Source organism: Pituophis catenifer, unplaced genomic scaffold (assembly GCF_029215685.1).
Source record: "Pituophis catenifer annectens isolate HBS135680 unplaced genomic scaffold, rPitCat1.0.hap2 SCAF_9, whole genome shotgun sequence".
NCBI classification, from domain to species: domain Eukaryota; kingdom Metazoa; phylum Chordata; class Lepidosauria; order Squamata; family Colubridae; genus Pituophis; species Pituophis catenifer.
Genome location: NW_027256889.1, coordinates 27,722,714 through 27,741,770, shown reverse-complemented (window position 1 = coordinate 27,741,770; position 19,057 = coordinate 27,722,714).

The following is a 19,057-nucleotide window of genomic DNA, read 5'->3' as shown; positions in this document are numbered from 1 at the left end:
TGCAACATTAATCCAATTTTTTGATCTTATCTCCGTCTCAGTTGAAGTTGATTATATTGTAACCAAGTTAAATTAATCCCTTCTTCCAACAGTGTGTTTAATGTCTTTAGTTGCAATCTGCCCGCATCACAAAAAAGTACTTCTTTATATAACCGCCCCCCCCCGAGTGACTTTCCTTATATATTCCGTATAATGTGACCAAGATCCAACCACAACGGTATTTTATAATCCCATTTGATCCGGTGCTTCTTCCATACTCTCATCAAGGAGTTTCTAAGCATATGGCTGTTGAATACTTTATCCACCTTATTTTCATAGAATAAATATGCATGCCAACCAAATTCAAGGTCATAACTCTCTATATTCAATATTCCGGTCTTTGTCCTTCCAAACCAGTCACTTGCTTGTGTCAACGCTGCTGCTTCATAGTACAGTCGCAGGTTTGGAAGTTTAAGACCACCCCTTTCACGAACATCTTGCATAATTTTCAGTTTCACTCTTGGCTTTTTCTCATTCCAGACAAACTTATTCACTCCTTTTTGCCATTCTGTCAACTGTTTATCACTTTTAAGCACTGGAATCATTTGAAACAAAAATAAAAATCTAGGTAGAACATTCATTTTAACTGCTGCTATTCTTCCAAGTAGAGACAGCTGCAGTTTTTTCCAGGTTTCCATATCCTTTTGTACCTTTCGCCACAATACCTCATAATTGTTTTGGAACAGTTTTATATTTGAATCTGCAACTTGAACTCCTAGATATCTCACCTTTGGTACTATTTCAAAGCCTTCCTTCCTTTCCAATTCCTTCTTTTGATCAACTGTCATATTTTTAACTATCATCTTGGTTTTTTTCTGATTCAGTCTGAATCCTGATACCATACCATATTCTTCTATAATGTCTTTCATCTGGATTATTGATTCCATCGGCCGTGTTAGGGTAACAACCAGGTCGTCTGCAAATGCCCTTGTTCTGTAATCCTCTTGCCTTATAACTATTCCCTTCAAAGTGCTCGAGTCCCGTATTGTGTTCAACAAGACTTCTAAGGTTAGAATAAACAACAACGGGGATAACGGACAACCTTGTCTTGTGCCTTTTTCTATATTGAAATTTGTAGTTAAGCTTCCATTAATGATAATTTGTGCTGTTTGCTCTTGATAGATTGCTGAGACCGCCTGTACGAACTGATCCCAAAGTCCATCTTTCTTAAAGTCTTTAATAGAAAGTTCCAATTCACTCGATCAAAGGCCTTCTCCGCATCCAGAAACACCAGCACTGCAGAGATCTGTTTATTCTTCTCAAGATATTCCAATAAATCTATTATTTGCCTCACATTATCCTTCATATATCTGCCTTCTATAAATCCTGCTTGATCATGATGAATCACCTCTTGAATAACTGGCATTAATCTGTTGGCTAATACTTTCGCAAAAATTTTATAATCCGTGTTCAGAAGAGATATTGGTCTAAAATTTTCCAGTTTTGTAGAACCTGCTTCCTCTTTCGGTATCAAAGAAACAAAAGCTGCTTTCCATTAAGGGGGTATTTTACCCCCTTGTTGTATGCTACAAAATAAGTCTTTAAGATGTTCAATCATTTCTGCTTGTAGAGTTTTATAATACACCGCAGTTAAACCATCCGTTCCTGGAGCTTTAGCTGTTTTCAGTTGTTTAATAGCAACAATAATCTCCTCAGCTGTTATTGGTAGACTCGTTCTTTCCTTTTGATCACTAGAAATTTTTATAACTCTCTTTTCTTCTAGATATTTATTTATAAATTCATTCTGTATATCATCTTTGGCATATAGTTTAGTATAATAATCTAAGAAGGCTTCTTTGATTAATCTTTGTTGAAACACTTCCTTCCCTCCATACTCAATACTACCAATAGTCCGAGTACTCTGCTGCTTCCTCAGTGTGTAAGGCAACCACCTGCCTGGTTTATTGGCATTGCAAAATGTATTATGTTTCGCAAATTGTAAATTAGTTGCTGCTTGTTCCGCTGTGAGCATTTGAAATTGATCTTTCAAAAGTTTTATAATTCCTTGTAATTTTTCATCTGTTGGATTTTTTATAAGCAACTGCTCTTTTTTCTTTATCTCCCCTTCCAGTTCTAATCTTTTTCTTTGTCGATTTAATTTATGTTTAGAATTCATATAAATCAGTACCCCCCGCATATACGCCTTACTCGCATCCCAAACAATTTCAATAGGGGTACTCTTGTTCAAGTTCATTTCAAAAAATTCCTTCATTTGTTTTTTAAGTTCATTTACATTCTTTTCATATCTAAACAAGTTTTCATTTACTCTCCACGATCTTCTGTCATTCTTTCCCATTTCTATTTCTATCCATACTGGGCTATGGTCAGATAAAGTCCTCAGAAATATCTTTGTTTTCTTTGTTTTTAAAAGTTAGTCAGCCATAAGTAGAACAAAATCGATCCTAGAGAAGGATCTATGTCTATCTGAAAAAAAAGTAAAGTCCAATTCTTTTGGGTTACGCACTCTCCATATATCTTTCAGTTCCAAATCTTCTTTCATATCAAAAAAGATCTGCGGTAGTTTAACACATGACTTTGCCAAACTCTTCTTATCTTTTTTAGAATCTATTACTCCATTCCAATCTCCCATAAGTAGGATAGATCTATAGTCCCATTGTAATATTTTAGAATACAATATTTTATAAAAATTTTCTTGTTGCTGATTAGGAGCATAAATTCCAATCACCAAAATTGGACCATTATCTGTAAAAAGTTCTATTGCTATATATCTTCCACAGTCATCTGCTTCTATGATTTTTGCTGGCAATCTTTTATTTATATAAATCACTACACCATTCTTTTTCTCCAAATTTGAGGCTATAAATTGTGCTCCTAATCTAGGATTTATCAAATATTTTTGATCTTGTGTTAATATGAGTTTCTTGTAAGCAAATAACATCATTATTAAATTATCTCAAATAATGAAATATCTTCCTTCTTTTCTGTGGTGAGTTCAGTCCATTCACATTCCAAGATAAAAACTTAATTGTCATTTGTAGTCTCCTGAAGCATTAAGAGCATTTGCTGAAGTTTCTGTTCCAAACTAGTAGTCTTTGGCTTAGCTCCTCCCATGGCTTCGGATTTTTGTGCTTTACCATTGACTCCCTGTTTGTCTTGTGGTGGCTTAGACCTCTGCTGTTGTTGTTTCTCTAGAATTTGTTTATAAGCTGCTCGAGTTATACGCTGATCTTTAGCATTGTGCAACATCAGGTCAAGATCCACTGCCACTTCTCTTGTATTTTTAGGTGGTTCACCTATAGGCTCTAAGGGAAGATCCAACAGCGATTCATCTAAAAAAAACCCTGTTGCTCCTTGAGTTTCCATTGCCTCCACCTCCATCTGTTTCCGCTGCTCTTCAAGCTCTTGTTCTAATTGCTTCTCTTTCTCACCCTCCTCTATACGTAACACTGAAGATGTGCGTGGAGATGTTGTGCCAGCTTTAAAAACATTAAAGTAAAATTCTTCTGCTTTTTCAACAGTATTTAATCGATATCTCTCTCCTTGATACCTCAATATTATGCCAACTGGAGCATCCCATCTGAATGGAATTTGTTGTTTCTTTAATTCAGTCACCAAAAATCCAAAATCTTTTCTTTCTCTTAGCATCTTAGGTGGCAACTCTTTGTAGATCCCAATCTCCCTTCCATCCACTTGAATAGTAGAAACAAAAGACTTTTGTAAGATATCATTTCTTATTCTTCTATCTGTAAAGTAGATCACCACATCTCTGGGCAATTGCCTTTGCCTTGCCACCCAAGAATTCACTCTATAGACCTTGTCAATCTTGCACGAAATCTCCTCAGGGTCAACCTTTAGCATCACAGCAAGGGCATCAGCACAAACCCTTCTCAAATCCTCTCTATTGTTTTCTTTTATGCCTCTGAGTCTTACAGCAAATTCCATAAATCTAAATTGCATCATTGTCACTTCATTTTCAATCCTTTGCGTTTTATTATCAACATTAGAAATTTTATGAAATTTTTTTTTTTATTGCAAAAGTTTTACAATTACATTTTCACCCCTTTTTTCACCCCCCCACCTCCCTCCCCAAACTTCCCATCCTCCCTAACCCTCCCTAACCTTCCCCCCCCCAGACTTCCCTATTATGTAACTAATAACACTGATATATAAGCTTGAACCCATCCCTCCCCCTGTATAATTTTTCCTCTTTATCTCTTTACATTAAAATATTTCTAATACATTATTTTCAAATAAAAGCTATTTGATACTTTCTAGTTTGGTATTTGTTCTGGACATATTCTATCCAGCTTTTCCATTCCCATTCATAAGTCTCTTGTGAACAGTCTTTTAAATATGCTGAAATCTTCGCCATCTCTGCAAAACTAGCCATCTTCAATATCCATTCCTCGATAGTAGGCAAAGCTTCATTCTTCCAATATTTACCTATCAACAATCTTGCTGCTGTTATCATATACAATATCAGTTTTATTTCACCCCGTGTAAAACCCTTAACTATACCCAATAAAAACAACTGTGGAGAAAATTGAATTTTTTTCCTCAAGACATTCTGCATGACCCACCAAATTTTTATCCAAAAAGCCTTAACCTTCCTGCAGGTCCACCAAACATGATAATACGTAGCATCTAAACATTCACATCTCCAACATTTTGGCTGAACATTAGGGTACATACATGACAACTTTTTAGGATCTAAATGCCATCTATAAAACATTTTATAAAAATTTTCTCTCAGATTTTGCGACTGTGTAAATTTAACATTCTGGACCCAAATTTTTTCCCAAGTTTCCAGCATCACTGGTTCTTCAAAATTCTGTGCCCACTTAATCATACAATCTTTAACTAATTCCGTTTCTGAATCTCTTTCTAACAAAACATTATAAAGCCTTTTAATATGCATTGGTCCTTTCTCTCTTATATGTCTAACCAATTCTTCCTCATGCAACATAATGCCAGTTTTTTGGTCCTCTTTCCATCTCAGTTGTAATTGATTATATTGTAACCAAGTTAAATTAAACCCTTCATCCAACAGTGTCTGTAATGTCTTCAGCTGCCATCTGCCCGCATCTGTAAAAAGAACCTCTTTATATAAAAACCCCCCGAGTGACATTATATTTGTATTCCACAAAGTATGACCAAGATCCAACCATAGCGGTATTTTATAATCCCATTTGAGTCGGTGCTTCTTCCAAACTCTCATCAAAGAGTCTCTAAGTATATGACTTTTAAATACTTTATCTACTTTGTCGTCATAAAATAAATAAGCATGCCATCCAAATTCAAGATCAAAACTTTCTGCATTCAATATTCCAGTCTTTTTACTTCCAAACCAATCACTTGTTAAAGTTAAAGCTGCTGCATCATAATATAACTGTAGGTTTGGGAGTTTAAGACCTCCTCTTTCTGGAACATCTTGCATAATTTTCAATTTCACTCTTGGCTTCTTCTCGTTCCAGACAAACTTATTCACACCAGACTGCCAAACTTTCAGTTGTTTATCACTTTTAAGCACCGGAATCATTTGAAACAAAAACAGAAATCTTGGCAAAATGTTCATCTTAACTGCTGCTATTCTTCCAAGTAGAGACAGTTGCAGCTTTTTCCAAGTCTCCATGTCTTTCTGAACCTCTCGCCACAACACCTCATAATTATTTTGAAACAATTTCATGTTTGATTCTGCAACCTGAACTCCAAGATATTTTACCTTAGGTACAATTTCAAAACCTGCCCTCCTTTCAAGCTCATGTTTACGATCTTGTGTCATATTTTTAACTATCATTTTAGTCTTTTTTGAATTCAGTCTAAAACCCGAAACTCTACCATAGTCTTGTATAATGTCCTTCATCAAGATTGTTGATTCCATAGGTTGTGATAGGGTAACAACCAGATCATCTGCAAATGCCTTTATTCTATAATCCTCTTGCCTTATCATTATGCCTTTCAAAATTTTAGAATCCCGTATTGTATTTAACAAGACTTCCAATGTTAAAATAAATAAAAGTGGGGACAACGGACATCCCTGTCTTGTTCCTTTTTCAATTTTAAACTCTGTCGTCAAACTTCCATTAATAATAATCTGTGCCTTTTGCTCTTGATAAATTGCTGAAATCGCCTGTATAAATCGGTCCCCAAAGTCCATCTTTTTAAAAGTCTTTAGTAGAAAATTCCAATCCACTCTATCAAAGGCCTTCTCTGCATCCAAAAAAACCAGCACTGCAGGAATCTGTTTATTCTTATCAAGATATTCCAATAAATCTATTACTTGCCTTACATTATCCTTCATATATCTGCCCTCAATAAATCCCGCTTGATCCTCATGAATCACCTTTTGAATTACTGGCATCAACCTGTTGGCTAATACTTTCGCATAAATTTTATAGTCTGTATTCAAAAGAGATATTGGTCTATAATTCTCTGGTTTTTTAGGACCAACTTGTTCTTTTGGTATCAACGATATATAGGCAGTTGTCCATGATGGGGGTATTTTACCCCCTTGTTGAATATTGCAAAATAAATCTCTAAGTTGTCCCACCATTTCAGCTTGTAAAGTTTTGTAATACACTGCAGTCAAACCATCCGTGCCAGGAGCTTTAGCTGTTTTTAACTGTTTAATTGCTACTGTTATCTCCTCCTCTGTTATAGGATAATTCATTATTTCCTTTTGTTGATCAGTAATTTTTGTAACTCTCTTATCATTTAAATATTTTTCTATAAGTCCATTCTGCACCTCCTCTTTGGCATATAATTTGGTATAATAGTCCACAAAAGCTTCTTTAATTAATTTTTGTTGAAAAATTTCTTTCCCTCCAGTTTCAATACTATCAATAGTCCGTATACTTTGTTTTTTCCTCAATGTGTAAGCCAGCCATCTGCCCGGTTTATTAGCGTTGCAAAATGTATTATGCTTCGCATATTGTAAGTTTGTTGCAACTTGTTCCGCCATAAGCATTTGAAATTGGTCTTTCAAAAGTTTTATAGCACTTCGTATTCTTTCATCTGTTGGGTTTTTAATAAGTAACTGTTCTTTATTCTTTATTTCCGTTTCCAATTCAGATCTTTTCTTTTGTCAGAACAGTCTATGTTTAGAGTTCATGTAGATAAGTACCCCTCTCATATAAGCTTTACTTGCGTCCCAAACAATTTCAATTGGGGTACCTTTATTCAAATTTATTTCAAAAAATTCTTTCAAATGCTTTTTAAGTTCTATTGTATTTTTTTCATATCTAAACAAGTTCTCATTTAATCTCCAAGAACGTCTCTCAGCCTTATCCATCTCAATTTCAATCCATACAGGGCTGTGGTCAGTCAAAGTTCTTGGAAAAATCTTTGTTCTTTTTGTCTTAACAAGTAGATCATTTGACAACAGGATAAAATCAATCCTAGAAAAGGATCTATGTCTATCAGAAAAGAAAGTGTAGTCCAATTCATTTGGGTTATGTATTCTCCAAACATCTTTTAGTTCCATATCTTCTTTCATATCAAAAAAAGTCTGTGGTAGTCTAATTCTAGACTTTGCCAAACTCTTTTTATCTAATTTAGAATCAATTACTCCGTTCCAGTCTCCCATAATTAAAATAGATCTATAGTCCCATTGCAATATTTTAGTATGTAACATCTTATAAAAATAGTCCTGTTGTTGATTGGGAGCATAAATTCCAATCAAAAGAATTTGGCCATTTGCTGTAAGCAATTCAATTGCTACAAACCTACCATCTTGATCTGCTTCTATAACTTTAGCTGTTAACTTTTTATTTACATAAATAACCACACCATTCTTTTTCTGCGAAGTTGAAGATATAAAGTGTGCTCCTAGTTTTGAATTTATCAAGTATTTTTGATCTTGAGTTGTGATATGCGTTTCTTGTAAACATATTATATCATTATTAAATTGTTTCAAATATGTAAATAGTTTCTTCCTTTTTTGTGCTGAATTCAACCCATTGACATTCCAAGATAAACACTTAAAGGTCATCAGCCTCTTTCTGGAGCACAGAGCAAAATACTTGAAGTTCATCCGAGAGCTTCGATCTCGCTCCTCCCATAGCTCCACTCTCTTGTACAGTACTCTTAACTGCCTTCTTGTCTTGTCTTTCCTGTTGTTGTTGTTGCTTTTGTTTAAGTAGCTTAGATTGAGCTCTAGTTATACGTTGATCTTTAACTTCAGTCAACTGAATCAAATCCAAAATTGGGGAAGGATCAAACAAGGGCTCACTCAGAAAACCTCCTTCTGCACCTTGCACTACTTCTAATTCCTGCTTAGACTGTTCTTGCAATTGCCTCTCTTCACTCTCTTTAATCTCCAAAACTGTAGATGTACGTGGAGATGGTGTTCTTTCCTTAAGAATAGTAGTGTAAAAGTGTTGTGCCTTCTCCACGGTATTCAACCGATATCCTTCTCCCTTATATCTAAAAATTATCCCAGCTGGTGCATCCCACCGGAAGGGTATCTGTAAGTTTTTCAATTCCTTAACAAGAAAACCAAATTCTTTTCTGGCTTTCAGCATTTTAGGAGGTAACTCTTTAAAGATTTCAAGTCGTGAACCCCCCACTTGTACAGAAGTATGAAAAGATTTTTGCAGGATATCATTTCTAATTTCTCTATCTGTAAAGTATATGACCACATCTCTAGGCAGTTGTCTTTGTCTGGCCACCCAAGAGTTCACTCTGTAAATTTTATCTATTTTGTGAAATACCACATCAGGATTAACTTGTAAAATCTTGGCCAAGGCTTCAGAGCAAACTTGTCTCAAATCCTGTCTCTCCTCCTCTCGAATTCCCCGAAGCCGTATGGCGAATTCCATCGCCCGAAATTGTATCATAACAATCTCATCTTCAATTCTCTGCATTTTATTATCAACTTCATCAATTTTATAATCATTGTCTTTCATCTTGACATTAACTTCTGATTTAAATTCTTCAACTTTAAAATCAACTTTCCCAATAAATTCTGCCAGGCCAGACGCCACTTCTGATATTTTTTTGGTCACCTTATTTTGATTCTGTTTCACCATATCTTTAACTTCATTAATTTCCTGCATGAATTCCTGATGTGATTTTTGAAGTTTATCATCTATCTCCTGTTGAGATTTTAGAAATTTATCATCCAAAGTTTTAGAAATAAATTGTTTTAAATCTCCCACATCAAATTCTTTTTTCTGGGTTTGTAACTGCTGTGCAGAGGGAAGCTGCGTTTCTTGTTTATGTGTGGGGGATCCCCCCCCTGCTGCCTTCCCTTCCTGCTTCTTTGAAGCCATCCTGCTGCGTAGTCTGGATTTTCTAAAAAGGGAGGTTCCTTTTCCTTTCCCTCCTGCACAAAGACTTCTAAAAAAATCCCCCAGATTTGATCAATTAAAAGCTAAAGTAAAACAAAGTCCAATATTAGAAAGGGAGAAATTTTCCACTTGCTTCTCTTATAGCAAACAAGGCAACTTTGCAACAACTTGAAAACTTGTAGCACAAAATAACTTCACCAATCCACACTCATTGGCTCGTTAACTTTAAGGCTAAGCGCCATGTTTTTTTCAAAGCACTTTCACTCACTCAAATTTGTCTCAGTTTGAAAAATCAACAAAGCGCTGATACTTGCGTTTCCAAATTTGAGGGTTCCGATAGGTTCACTGTTTGTTAAAGCTGATTCTTTTCAAATTACGTTTCCTGCAGCCGGCTTGTTTTGCGAAAGCAAAGTCGTCCCACGTCGCCCGGAGTTTCCGCAGGTTGGGAGGGAGCCCCACCCGTTCTCTCCCCAGAAACAATTCCCTGGGGGACAACGGGGGCTCAACCTGTACCCTGCGATCTCTACTTCTTCAATCCTTAGGATTTTGAAGCTTTCAAGCCGCTTCTGAGTAGCGAAGCGGCTCTACGGGCGGCGGGGCTGGCGGAGCTCCGAAAGGCACCGCCGTCGCCGAAGGCAGAGAAACCGGAAGTCTGAACAACTACTTCTGACAAGCCAGTCACAACTGTCAATATATCCCATTTCATCTTGTCATACTTTTCTTGAACCACCTCCTTAAAGTCCTGTTGAGATTTTTCAAATTTCTGGTCCAAAACTTCATTTTGATCCTTCAGAGCCACAGCAATAAATTCCTTCAAATCTTTAAAACCAGACTCCTGTGTTTGGCTCTGTGTCTGCAAACTTAAAGGCTGATCTTGTGGCTTATGAGTGGGGGAACCCCGCCCTGCTGCTTTAGCTGGCTTTGTCTGCTTTGAAGCCATTCTACCACGCAGACTGATTCTTTCTAAGAAGGAGGTCCTCCCTCCCTTTTCACCACAGAATCCTTTCAGAAATTTCCCCAGCTTTAATCAAGTCTCAAGGGAGAGGGAATGGATCAAATCACTTTTAAAAAAACTTTTCCCTTTTCTTCTGGCCAGCGCTGTTACTTTTTGTTACTTTGTAGCACATTAGACACTCAGGCAAATCCACTTTTGCTTTCAGCTTTCCTTATTGCTAAAGCCGGACGCCATTTTAACAAACTTTTACTTTTTCTCAGTTGTTAAATTCATTCACAGGGCTAATCAAAATACTTGCAGTTTGAATTTCAAGTCCAGATTCCACCCTGCTTATTTTTGGAGATTCTCTTGGCTTTCGCTCATTATGTTGGTCGCGTCGTCTGGCTCTGCAAAATGCAGAGTTGTCCCCGGAGTCCGGAGCCTCGGCGAGCTGTATAGGGAGCCTCACCCTGCTTCCTCCCCAGAAGCAAAAAAGACAGTCTGGGGACTTCGTAGGGGGCTCTACCTTGTCTTGCCAGCTCTCCTCCCGATTCCTCTGGATTGTGGAGTTTTTCAAGCCGCCTCTCAGCTGTAGAGGCGGCTCTTTATGGGCAGTGGGGCTGGCGGTCTTGAAGGGACTGTCTAGCGCCAACGGCGGCGCCAACCGGAAGAGATTTCTTTCTTTTTCTTATATAGATTTATATTAAGTAATACTAATATTTAGCATTTGTTTGTATTAGTTTTTATCTTCCTTTTTAATTTTTTAAATAATAATATTAAAATATTAAATATTAAACCCAGGGGGCTGAGCTGATTATCTTCAGAGGCGTGCAGAGAAATTTGTAGAATACCGTACAAAGTCACTATCAATTAGATCCCTAACTCTCCTTAAGTCCCTGATTAAAGTTTTCAGGATGGTGATCGCCAGAGGAGTTCAGACAGTGATAAATTCCTCACTCACTGCAGGAAGGGATGTTCCTGGGACCTTTCAAGGAGGCCCGGGTTCACCTCCTCTTCAAAAAACATCTGTCTGGACAACTTCTATCCAATCTCTCAACTTCCTTTTTAAAGAAAGATGGTAGAGAAGGTAGATGCATGGCAGCTTCGGAGAGTTCTGGATGAAACAGATTATCTAAACTCTTCCAGTCAGGTTTCAAGCCTGGCTCTGGGAGGGGATCAGCACTGGTTACACTTGTTGATCATTTCTAGTGAGAGGGGGATGGTGGTAGTGCAGCCATCCTTGGTCTCCTTGACTTGTCAGGAGGCTTCGATACTATTGACCAGGGGTGGGCAAATGTGGCTCTTTTACAACTTGTGGACTTCAACTCCCAGAATTCCTGAGATAGCCAAGCTGTCTCAGGAATTCTGGGAGTTGAAGTCCACAGGTTGTAAAAAAGCCACATTTGCCCACCCCTGCTATTGACCATGGGGACCTTTTGGGCCGGCTATTGGTTTGGGGTAGCAGCAGTTTTGCACTGGTTTGGCTTCTTTCTCCAAGGTTGGTCCCAATCAGTGTTAATGGGGAGTGAGAAATTCGGGCCATGGCCACTTCTTTGTGGTGTAGCCCACACCAATAGCAATAGCACTTACACTTATATACTGTGTTAGACGCAGTGGGCTAGGAATAGGGCTCTCCTGCATTCATCGTCAAGGTTCTGGTAGCCGTTTCCTCGGAGGAATTGCCGGAATCTGACCATGTACAACCTCCATTTCTCTCTTGCCGGGTCGAATGGATTCAGTGAAGCGATAGGTGCTTGCGGGGTTGCCATTCTGTAGGATGCTGCAGTTGGGTGACTTCAGCTTGGTTAGGCGATCGTGCCCGCGTCTTGTTCAGGTTCTCTCCTCTAGTCCTTCATCGCCAGTGTTAGATCAGGCGCAGGGAAAGGAAGACGTGACCAGCTCGATACATTTAGTAACTTTATTGCAACAGTAACAAGACTGACTGTGCGCTGCCGGAGCTCTCCTTATAGTCTCTCCGGCAGACGCACTGCCCCTAAGACAGCTATTCAAACTTCCTGCCCAAGGCTGGCAGCCAATCCGGGTGGGTGTCCTTATAAGGACATAACATACTGCTTCACGGTGCTGTCGAGAGTCAAGCTGTCTCAACATAGTGTGGGGAGGGGAGTCTGCAGATTCGTTGCTGAAAGGGGGACATCCTGCCAAATGAAGGAATCCAAGAAGCTGCTGCAACGATGTCTGGTGGTGGTGGGGGTGTGTGACTACTAACCTTAGCTGTGCACGTTGGTGAAAGGCAGGTGGCTGGTGTTAGTCCCATACTCGAAGGCGGACAGTCACCCCGTGGCCGGAGCAGTGTAGGGAGCTGTCATCGGCCGCCATCCCAAAAGAGGGTGGAAGCAACGCCGATTGGCTAATAGTGCGCCCGGCTTATTTTGAGTTTGTATAAAGAGCGTTGGGAGGCAGCCGCTCCCAATGCCGACTTTAAGTTTGTCAATAACGTTCATGTGTTCCAAGGTTGGTCCCAATCAGTGTTAATGGGGAGTGAGAGATTCGGGCCATAGCCGCTCCTTTGTGGTGTAGCCCACACCAATAGCAATAGCACTTACACTTATATACTGCTTCACAGTGCTTTACAGCCCCTCCAACTGATGAACCCAATCAAAGCAAGCATGGTCAAGATATTGCAGTCTCTGAATGCAAATCTTTATTGAGTACATAATTTCAGCATTAATGAGGGCAAAACCAGATCTATCTAATTCCCATTAATTAAACCCATATAATTAAAGAATAGAATTCTCCCTCTCCCTATTAGTGCAGGTCACATTGTCCAATCGAGTGTCCAATATTGTTATGAGAAAAAGTCTATAGTCTTGGCAAACACCTACTGAAGTGTCCTTGGCTCTCACAGCTCATCTTCTTGATGTCTGGAGCCTACATTCCATCTCACCTGGTTCTTTGGCAAACTGAGAAGCGATAATGGTTGCAACAGCATAAGTGTGCTTTGAACTTGACAAGTGGTTCACAGAGACAGCCTTGCCCCCAACAATTTGGGTCCTCATTTTACTGATCTTGGAAGGACGGAAGGCTGAGTCAGCCTTGAGCCAGTCAGAATCGAACTGCTGGCAGACAGCAGAATTTGCCTGCAATACTGAATTCTAACCATTGCACTACCATGGTTCTTTTACAGCTCGGTACTCTTTCCACTCCTTTTTAACATCTATATGAAGTCATTGGGTGTGATCATCCATCATCATGGGATGCGATAAAAATGGTAAACTGATAATACAACTTTACATCTCTGCCCCTGGTAATCCAAGTGATACCGTTTTTTTTTTTAATTTGATTTATATGCCGCCCTTCTCCGAAGACTCAGGGCGGCTTACAATGTGCTCAGCAATAGCCTTCATCCTTTTGTATATTAATACAAAGTCAGCTTATTGCCCCCACAAACTGGGTCCTCATTTCACCTACCTTAGAAAGGATGGAAGGCTGAGTCAACCTTGAGCCTTGGCGAGATTCGAACCCTGCAATAATTGCAGGCAGCTGGTCTTAAGCAGCTTAATAACAGGGTGCCTCAAACCCTTGTACAACCAAGAGGTTGCTGTCCTCTTGTGGTATATGGAAACTGTGGGGATCTGGATGGGGGACAACAGACTTTGGCTGAACTCTGGTAAAACTGAGTGGCTTTGGGTGGGTGGAACTCTGGATTCTAAAGCCAACATCTTTAATTATGGATGGGGTTGTACTACCCCAGATGGACCTGGTGTGCAATTTGGGAGTCTCCTGCACTCCTAACTCTGGCTCAATGGGCAGGTGGCAGTCATGGCTAGGAGAGTCACATCTTAGTGCTGTGTACCACTTGTTCCCTTTCCCAGATTGGGAGTCCCTGTGCTCAGTCAATCAAGCCCTGGTCATCTCACAGTTGGAGTATTGCAACACTCTCTACATGGGGCTATCCCTCCTGAAGCACTGCCGCCACCGTTTGCTTTTGTTTCGTGGTGGAAGAAGGAAGAAAGTGAACGGCGACAGCACGGTGGTGCTTTGGGAGGGCAGGCGGACATCTGCAGCCAGGCAGGGAGGGAGGGCAGCGAGAGCGGCAGTGGCGGCCCCTTCCAAGTGCAGCACATGGAGACAGCGGGCATGGCGGCCCCAGCGCACCTGTTGCTGGTTAGGTGCAGCGATCGCTGGGCCAGGGTGGCCTCAGAGGGGGCTGCATTGGCCTCTCCGCCTGCGCCATGTCCCACTCTGCCCGGCTGCGTGACTACAAGTGTGGCAACCTGGCATTTGCCAAGATGAAGGGCTACCTGCACTAGCCCACCTGGGTAAGTGCTGCCGCCCAGGCTAAAGGGAAATTGCCGCAGGCTCCGTGGTGGCACAGCTGGGGCTGGCCCTCTCACTGTGCAGCTTCCGCACCCCTCAATCTGCTTCTTTGCTGGCGGGAAGTGGTGCCGCAGCCGAGCCTCCATCCCTTGGAGCGCCAGACTCCGTGGGTCGAGTTCCAGGAGTGGTATCGGCGGTCAGCTGGGCCAATCTGCAAAGAGAGCAGGCAGGTGGCTGGGTGGGAAGCCAGTGGGCTGCTTTGGAGCCCCAAGCCCCACAGAGCCAGCACGGGAGGCACGCAGGCCCGGGTGGAAGGCGGACTTTTCTGCAGCATCCCCCTCCCCTCTTTGGATCATCCTGCGGGGGGGGGGGCTTCTGCCTTTGCAGAAACGCTGCGGGTGCATGTGCAGTAGCCCCGGAACGTCTGCCTGCCCTCCCAGAGCACTGCCACCCCTCTCAGCCCCAGTGCAGTGTCTTTCCACCAAGGGCTGCCCGCCCACCCACTGGCTGGGCTGGGCTGGACACCGACCTAGGAAGGCAAGCGGGTGTGGGGGACCACTGGGAAGGCTGCGTGGAAGGCAGGCAAGCATGGTAAGACTGTGGGCTGCTAGCTCCCTTCCCGCAGACCCGACATGCTTGCCTGCCTGCCACATGGTCTTCTGCTTGCCTGCCTTCGCAAGCTGGCCACAGTAATGCCGGGAAGGCCATGTGGAAGGCAGGGAAGCATGGCAGGGCTGTGGGCTGTGGGGAAGGGATTAGGGGAGGCAGGTTGGGATAGTGGAGGAGGGCAGGGGCAGCTAGCTAGGCCACAACTCACAGGCTTATCTGGCAGGCAGATCAGGGCCACTCAGTGCAGTGCTGAGTTTCAGTGCAGTGCTTCGGGCAGGCAAGCTGCAGAGCAGAGACTGGGTGGGGCGAGGCGAGTGAGCAGCGACCGAAGGACTGGTTCAGGGGTGTGGCCAACCAGTGGTCTTGACCCAGGCCAAATGTCCACTACTGGTTTGCCTGAACCAGTCTGAACCGATCGGATTTCACCCCGAATGTCTGGCTGTCCATACTAGCCTAACCCTTTCATCTTAAGAACACTTCCACTGAGATGAGATGATGGAACTCTGGACATTATGCAGAGAAGAGTAACACACATGATGAAGAGTCTGGAGGCTAAACCATAAGATGAACGGTTGAAGGAATTAGGTATGTCTAGTTTAACGAAGAGAAGGACAGGGGTGACATGATAGTCCTCCAGTTCTTGAGGGGCTGTCACAGAAAAGAGGGGGTCAACCTATTCTCCAAAGCAACTGAGGGTAGGACAAGAAGTAGCATGTGGAAGCTTGTTAAATAGAGATCCCACCTAAAATATAAGGAGGAATTTCTTGACAAAACAATTAATTAATGAAACAGCTTGCCTTCTGAGTTGTGGTTGCTCCATCACTGGAGATTTTCAAAAACAGATTCCACAACTATTGGATTGGGATGGTATGATCTCCTGCCTTGAGCAGAGAGTTGGATTAGAAGACCTCCCGAGGTCCCTTCAAGCACTATGATTCTATGTTCTCTTGAAATTGCACTATTATCAGAGCTTAAATGAGTCTATAGCAGAAGATCTCCCTCTCCCTCACTCCCTCTCTCCCTCCCTCCCTTCATCCATCCATCCAACCATCCATCCATCCATCCATCTATCTATCCATCTATCTGCCAGAAGTTTGGTAGTTTGAGTCTCACTGGCTCAAGGTTGACTTAACCTTCTATCCTTCTGAGGTCAGTAAAATGAGGATCCTGATTGTTGGACGTGTTGAAAGAAATGTTCACCTGGGTTCAGTTCCAAGTGGGAAGAAAGACACTGGAAACATGGAGGCTGTTTGGAAAGATGGCTTAGTGGTGAACAGGACCACATGTCTTGTAGTGTGGGAGGGGTTTGCTTAGCATTGCTTTAAATAGCTGGTTTTAAGTGAGAAGCTTCGGTTCTTGCTAGATCTCTTGTTATCACAAACCTTCCAATAAAAGCTCCTTTTGGAACCACTGCAGTTTCAAGAGTCCTGCTTTCCTGGGAAGATTGGAGAGGCAAGGCCTTACAAGAGCACTTGTTTTATTGTTTTAGGCAGTGTTGAATGTGATATTTGGGCCAACAGCTGAGCACTGTTTGCCCACTCCTGAATGAACTTGTCTGGTCGCTGGACCAAAAAGGCCCCATTCTGGCCTAGACATTATTCTGTTCCCTCAGACCTAGATCCTGGAACCAGCAGGTTTGTCTTCCTGTGAAAGAAAGTCCCACCACTTTCAGAAATGGCAGAGACATTTCTAAGAGGCGGATGACTGATGAGACACAGAATGGCCCTGACTGCTTCATTGGGGGGAGGGGTCCAAAGTCTGGGCAAGGAGAGCCCCTAGGACAAGGATGGATGAAGCCAAATATTAATGGTCTTGTTTCTTTTTCTCTTGATTTCTTTATGTCTGAGGTAATGGGGGTGGGACTGGGGTGGGGGGAAGGACAGCACTGTCCCTTACTTCAATTAATCCTCACAGATTAATGTATGCCAGCTCACAGTTCACAAAATTCCTCCCCCCATCCAGTCAGGGATCTTTAAAAAAAAAAAAAGTGCACCGGTTCCACTGCCACCCCCATGTTTGAACCCAGCAGAGAGAGAAGGGATTTTGCAAAGCAAGTGGCCGATCTGGAGGGAGGTTCAAGCCTCTGATATATGTATATACCCTAGGGACTAGGGGTGGGTTCTACTTACCTTTACTATCGGTTCGCAATGGGATCGCCTCAGATCATCTCAGTGGCTAAGACACTGAGCTCGTCCATCGGAAGGTCGGCAGTTCAGTGGTTTGAATCCCTAGTGCCGCGTAATGGGGTGAGCTCCTGTGACTTGTCCCAGCTTCTGCCAACCTAGCAGTTCGAAAGCACTTAAAGAAATGCAAGTAGAAAAATAGAGACCACCTTTGGTGGGAAGGTAACAGCGTTCCATGTGCCTTTGGCGCTGAGTCATGCCGTCCACATGACCATGGACCATCTTCGGACCGTGCTGGCTCTTCGGCTTTGAAACGGAGATAAGCACCACCCCCTAGAGTCAGGAACGACTAGCACATATGTGTGAGGGGAACCTTTACCTTATTGCTCTATTATGCAATAGAGCCAATGAGCGTTTGGTGCCCCCAAATGTAAATACTCCAGAAATCACTTTCCCAGGCCACTTGTTGAAATGTGTGCAGTTGAAGCAACCGCCTGTGGCTCCTCATCTCGCCCTCCCACCTCTTCCCAAAGGCACAGTGTTGAGTGTGATATTTGGGCCAACAGCTGAGCACTGGCTGGCTTCCTACTCAGCAAAATGCCTGAATGCTGATCTCGCCCTTGTCGTTGTCATCACTGTCACCAACAACACCAATTCTATTAGCTGCCTTGAGACTTTAAGTAAGCAGAAAGGTGAACATAAATTAAATCTGAACAAATAAAACATGATCAGGCCACCAAATTGTGCTGGGATGTTGCTTTCTCCTCAAGAGATCTGTGGAAGTTCTCGAGTTTGCCTCATTGTAGAAAGGGAGAATGGCTACGGATAGACAGATACGTTTGAGATCCGGATCACTTCACTACTATATTATCCGGATTATGTTTACCCTATTAAGTTTTGCTGCATTAGGCTACTCAATTGTTTCACTGAGAATAGATGTAGTTAGCGGCCTGGGCATATTTTAATAAGTCAGGACTATACCAGGGGATCGGACGGTTGGAGGGGGTTGCAGGTCATCCAGTCCAGTCCAGACTAAAGGCTTGGAAACCTCCAGCAATGGAACATCCCTGACCCCAAATCAGCTGTTTCACTCCTTTATAGCCCACCATCAGAAAATCCCTCTGCCCGGTGTTTCAAGCTTGGATCTCTCTCCCCTACCTGCTGGTTCTTGCCACACCTTGAAGCACTAAGGGAGAGAATTCCACATCCTCTTCTCTGGAGCATCCCTTTAACTAACCCCCTTAAGCATTCGTTCTTGGATTTAGCCTGCAAGATCCTCCCTGTCTTGGGCTGCTCTTCTTGGCAGCTTTCCAATTGCTCAACATCCTTTGAAATTGTAGGACTCCACAAAATAAATGATAAGATTTGGCATGACTAACCCTCCATTGTCATTAACTCACTCTTGTTGGAAACACTGGGCACCTTTGTCTCTTCTTGTCTTTGAGTGATCCTCTTTTCCCCACCTGCATTGCGTTACCCAGGAAGCAATTGCCCCACCAGGCAGGAAATTTGGCTGACGACCTTGAATTTTTCCAGTTAGCAGTCCTAAATCTCCTGATTGCTTTTGCTCTGCTTCTGTGAGAAGAGGCTAGTAATATGCATCCATGTAAATGTTGTGAAGCTTTTAATTAATGTTTGTAAAGAGCTTCATGTGTGCACAGCACTTTCCTGGATTCTTCGTAAGATTACAGACACAAAGTAATATTAATTTCAATTGCATCAGAGTATTTCCCAAAGTACCAAAAGAATACTTAATGCCGTGGGAACTTTGGTAGACCAAGAGGCATCTAGAATAATACAGAAGGATTTTATTTTTCATTACT